Raw genomic sequence first — 6275 nt, 5'->3', positions numbered from 1 at the left:
GGCTTCAAACATAAAGATATAAAACTGTATTTTTTTGTGAAGAATCAACAACAAGTGGGACACAATCATGAAGTGCAATGACATTTATTGGATATTTCAAACTTTTTTAACAAATCAAAAACCCCTTTACTTTCAGTGCAGCAAACTCTCTCCAGAAGTTCAGTGAGGATCTCTGAATGATCCAATGTTGACCTAAATGACTAATGATGATAAATACAATCCACCTGTGTGTAATCAAGTCTCCGTATAAATGCACCTGCACTGTGATAGTCTCAGAGGTCCGTTAAAAGCGCAGAGAGCATCATGAAGAACAAGGAACACACCAGGCAGGTCCGAGATACTGTTAAGAAGAAGTTTAAAGTCGGATTTGGATACAAAAAGATTTCCCAAGCTTTAAACATCCCAAGGAGCACTGTGCAAGCGATAATATTGAACTGGAAGGAGTATCAGACCACTGCAAATCTACCAAGACCTGGCCGTCCCTCTAAACTTTCAGCTCATACAAGGAGAAGACTGATCAGAGATGCAGCCAAGAGGCCCCTGATCACTCTGGATGAACTGCAGAGATCTACAGCTGAGGTGTGAGACTCTGTCCATAGGACAACAATCAGTCGTATATTGCACAAATCTGGCCTTTATGGAAGAGTGGCAAGAAGAAAGCCATTTCTTAAAGATATCAATAAAAAGTGTTTAAAGTTTGCCACAAGCCACCTGGGAGACACACCAAACATGTGGAAGAAGGTGCTCTGGTCAGATGAAACCAAAATCGAACTTTTTGGCAACAATGCAAAACGTTATGTTTGGCGTAAAAGCAACACAGCTGAACACACCATCCCCACTGTCAAACATGGTGGTGGCAGCATCATGGTTTGGGCCTGCTTTTCTTCAGCAGGGACAGGGAAGATGGTTAAAATTGATGGGAAGATGGATGGAGCCAAATACAGGACCATTCTGGAAGAAAACCTGATGGAGTCTGCAAAAGACCTGAGACTGGGACGGAGATTTGTCTTCCAACAAGACAATGATCCAAAACATAAAGCAAAATCTACAATGGAATGGTTCAAAAATAAACATATCCAGGTGTTAGAATGGCCAAGTCAAAGTCCAGACCTGAATCCAATCGAGAATCTGTGGAAAGAACTGAAAACTGCTGTTCACAAATGCTCTCCATCCAACCTCACTGAGCTCGAGCTGTTTTGCAAGGAGGAATGGGAAAAAATGTCAGTCTCTCGATGTGCAAAACTGATAGACATACCCCAAGCGACTTACAGCTGTAATCGCAGCAAAAGGTGGCGCTACAAAGTATTAACTTAAGGGGGCTGAATAATTTTGCACGCCCAATTTTTCAGTTTTTGATTTGTTAAAAAAGTTTGAAATATCCAATAAATGTCGTTCCACTTCATGATTGTGTCCCACTTGTTGTTGATTCTTCACAAAAAAATACAGTTTTATATCTTTATGTTTGAAGCCTGAAATGTGGCAAAAGGTCGCAAAGTTCAAGGGGGCCGAATACTTTCGCAAGGCACTGTATAAGAGTAGTGAATAAGAGTTCAAAAGTTCATACCATTCGCAACCAAAGCTCATGCTGATGTTGGCTTCTTTCTGTAGTTCTTATCTGAACCATTCTGACATAGGACCGTCGCCCTCATATCCTCGGAACAGGAAGTTCTATTGTCGTCAAGGCTTTATATTGGAAGGGAGAAGAGGGAGTGTTTGAAAAGTTTTATAGCCCATGTCCCTTCACAGAGGCGAGCCACTGAGTGAGCAACCCTAACTTATGAAAACCCAAATCTCACATTTTAGAAGCTAAAATCACATTTCATCACATCACAAATAATTTCATATTCAAACATTTAAATTGAACAACAATTCCATGTGAATCCGATAACTCTGATGTGTAGACTTTCCACTGTAGAGTTTATGTCATCTCATCATTGATGAGAATGTCTCAGATGACAACCGAACTGACATCATATTCATTAAGTACCAACGCATATGTTCAATTGGTCGGATTACCAGAATATAGTTAATTTCCCCCCACATACTGATGTTCCCAGAATCTCTATGTTAACCAAGGGTTTTTTAAATGTAACCTCAGTAGGGTAGAGAGAGGAAAAAGGGGGGAAAAGGTATTTATGACTGTCATAAACCTCCCCCAGGCCAACGTCATGACAGTTGTATGTAAACTCCCGACACCAACTGTACATACCCCTGTGCCCATCTCATTGCAATATGGTCCATCCAGGGCCTCGGCTGGACGCCTACAGTGTGAGAAATGTAAACAAGATGCTATAATAGTGTGTGTGTGTGTGTGTGGTTTGAGCTCCAAGAAAAGGCATGAGTGTGATGTGCCCCTCTGTTTTAATGTTGAAATGCCATGAATGGAAGATGACAAAGGAGATAGTGATGAGGGTGAGAGCATCCAGTATGAAAATAAAGACTCGTTGGGATCTAAAATGAGTGTGGGGGCCCTCTAGTGTCTCCTTTCTGTCCGTTTGAGGATACTACAGTCACCCCTGGTGGAGGATCTTGGAACACTGCTATTTAAGAGGTTGATGAAAACCTTCAACGGTGGTGGTGCTATGTTGCATGTTATCTTGAATACCAATCAGCAGTTTGAGGACAGAATGAAATGGTGTAAACTTAACAGGTTGAACTTGTTGAGGACACTCTTCTAAAAAAGGGGTTCCAACAGGGTTCTTGGCTGTCACCAAAGGAAAATCATTTTTGCTTCCAGGTAGAACCCCCTCGGCACAGAAGGGGTTCTACCTGGAACCAAAAAGGGTTCTCCTATGGGGACAGAGGAATAATCCTTTTAGGTTGTAGAAAGCACCTTGTTCTTAGTGTAGGTCTATATTGCAGTGGTGGTTCAGTGGTTTTCTGTAATAAAATAAATGGTTCATTGGTGGTGGGGAGTTAACTGCCTAATGAGGGCAAACTATGATGCAGCTAGGCTAACTGCCTGAGGAGGGCAAACTATGATGCAGCTAGGTTAACTGCCTAAGGAGGGCAAACTATGATGCAGCTAGGTTAACTGCCTAATGAGGGCAAACTATGATGCAGCTAGGCTAACTGCCTGAGGAGGGCAAACTATGATGCAGCTAGGTTAACTGCCTAAGGAGGGCAAACTATGATGCAGCTAGGCTAACTGCCTGAGGACAAACTATGATGCAGCTAGGCTAACTGCCTGAGGAGGGCAAACTATGATGCAGCTAGGTTAACTGCCTAAGGAGGGCAAACTATGATGAAGCTAGGCTAACTGCCTGAGGACAAACTATGATGCAGCTAGGCTAACTGCCTAAGGAGGACAAACTATGATGCAGCTAGGCTAACTGCCTGAGGAGGACAAACTCTGATGCAGCTAGGCTAACTGCCTAAGGAGGACAAACTATGATGAAGCTAGGCTAACTGCCTGAGGACAAACTATGATGCAGACTATGATGCAGCCTTGCGCAATGCCAAACGTCGGCTGGAGTGGTGTAAAGCTCACCGCCTTTGGACTCTGGAGCAGTGGAAACATGTTCTCTGGAGTGATGCATCACGCTTCACCATCTGGCAGTCTGACAGACAAATCGGGGTTTGGAGGATGCCAGGAGAATGCTACCTGCCCAAATGCATAGTGCCAACTGTAAAGTTTGGTGGAGGAGGGATAATGGTCTGGGGCTGTTATGTTTATCCTAGTTTCGTTCCGTTTGCTTACATTTGAGAAATGTCTCAACCCCATAGAAAATCTTTGGAGGGAGCTGAAAGTCCGTGTTGCCCAGCAACAGCCCCAAAACATCACTGCTCTAGAGGAGATCTGCATGGAGGAATGGGCCAAAATACCAGCAACAGTGTGTGAAAACCTTGTGAAGACTTACAGAAAACGGTTGACCCCTGTCAGTGCCAACAAAGGGTATATAACAAAGTATTGAGAAACTTTTGTTATTGACCAAATACTTATTTTCCACCATAATTTGCAAATAAATTCATTAAAAATCCTACAATGTGATTCTCTGGATTTTCTTTCTCATTTTGTCTGTCATAGTTGAAGTGTACCTATGATGAAAATTACAGGCCTCTTTCATCTTTTTAAGTGTATATAATAGATATATCTAAGGTAAGCTTGACATGGTGTAATTGACTCAACACAAACACATAACACTTCAGATGTCTTATTGAATCATTAAAATCAGTTATTTCAATTCAGGAAGTAAACCAAATTCCAATTCCACATTTTCCCAACTGAAAAGCATTGAAGAACATTTGAATTTCAGTGTATTTCCTGAATTGACACCAACCCTGGTTGGTAACAGAAATAAATGTCAACATAAAGAAGGTAAGTAGGCTACTATGCCTGTAATATGTGTAATTAATACTAATAATATACTTACGGACCTGGGGCTTTCCCACGCGGACCAGATATGTTTAAAATATAGGATACCTGTTCCGAAACGGACCTGGGGCTTTCCCACGCGGACCAGATATGTTTAAAATATAGGAGACCTTTTACGAAACGGACCTGGGGCTTTCCCACGCGGACCAGATATGTTTAAAATATAGGAGACCTGTTCCGAACGGACCTGGGGCTTTCCCACGCGGACCAGATATGTTTAAAATATAGGAGACCTGTTCCGAACGGACCTGGGGCTTTCCCACGCGGACCAGATATGTTTAAAATATAGGACACCTGTTCCGAACGGACCTGGGGCTTTCCCACGCGGACCAGATATGTTTAAAATATAGGAGACCTGTTCCGAAAGGACCTGGGGCTTTCCTACGCGGACCAGATATGTTTAAAATATAGGACACCTGTTCCGAACGGACCTGAGGACAACTTTTTTTTAAAGCTACTTCATTAACCGGAGATAATAAAGGGCGCGAGAGAGAGGTTCTAGCAGGCCCCTTTGACGGCATCAAACGAGGAGAAGCTAGTTAAACTAGATAACGTTAGCTAGTTAGGCTAATTAAGGCTGCAGAGCATGCGCTTTCAAATCCTACAGATAACAATCACTCCATTCAGAATATCAAGTAGCACTTGGTCGTTGTAGCCTAACTTTTAATGACATAATTTTAATTCCATCTTCCATTTATTAGATATCTCCTAACTTTTAGTATGTTTATTTTACATCAACAAGGAGCGTCAGGAACACATCTACAGTGGCTTCAGAAAGGATTCAGACCCCTTGATTTTGTTACGTTACAGCCTAATTCTAAAATGGATTCAATAGTATTTTTCCATCATCAATCTAAACAAAATACCCCATAATGACAGAGCAAAAACACATTTTTAGAAATCTTAGAAATATCACATTTACATAAGTATGGCTGGGTTCAATTCATATTCAGCCCAACCCTGAGGGACCTACACACACCATGGCTGGGTTCAATTCAAATTCAGCCCAACCCTGAGGGACCTACACACACACCATGGCTGGGTTCAATTCAAATTCAGCCCAACCCCTGAGGGACCTACACACACCATGGCTGGGTTTCATTGATCATAAACAAGAGCCTCTAATGCCCTGCACTAATGACTGTCCAGTGTAGCAGGCCTGTAAAACACACTTCACAACGGGGAATCTCCATTGAACATCATTTTTTTTAGGATTTATCTACATCTGAGAAACTGGCCCTAGGAGATCTCATTTGATTTAAACCGGAGAACCTGTTGCCAGACTAGAATTAACATAAAACTCAAACGATCGTGGTGTAACAAAGCAAAGTGACAAAACATACCCACTGATAGGCTAGATGAAATGTTTAAAGAGCCAATCACATAGGGTTTCCACTCTTAAGATGCACAAAAAAACTTTAATGAAGGGAATGTCATACATTATTTAATACAATCAGGGATTTCTTTTACATACAGCCGCGGCTTTTGTGGAGCGATGGGTAACGATGCTTCGAGGGGTGACTGTTGTTGATGTGTGCAGAGGGTCCCTGGTTCGCGCCCCGGGTATGGGCGAGGGGACAGTGTAAAGTTATGTTACATTGGTGCCTTGGAGGTAAGGGCTGGGGGTTGTTTCTGGACAAGGCCTTGTTATCAAATCAAATTTATTTATATAGCCCTTCGTACATCAGCTCATATCTCTTTCAGAAACCCAGCCTGTACAGAAACCCAGCCTAAAACCCCAAACAGCAAGCAATGTAGGTGTAGAAGCACGGTGGCTAGGAAAAACTCCCTAGAAAGGCCAGAACCTAGGAAGAAACCTAGAGAGGAACCAGGCTATGAGGGGTGGCCAGTCCTCTTCTGGCTGTGCTGGGTAGAGAGGAACCAGGCTATGAGGGGTGGC

This window comes from Oncorhynchus mykiss, chromosome 19, assembly GCF_013265735.2.
Source record: "Oncorhynchus mykiss isolate Arlee chromosome 19, USDA_OmykA_1.1, whole genome shotgun sequence".
Lineage (NCBI taxonomy): Eukaryota > Metazoa > Chordata > Actinopteri > Salmoniformes > Salmonidae > Oncorhynchus > Oncorhynchus mykiss.
The sequence above is the reverse complement of the archived record's forward strand: the minus strand, read 5'-3'. Positions refer to the sequence as shown.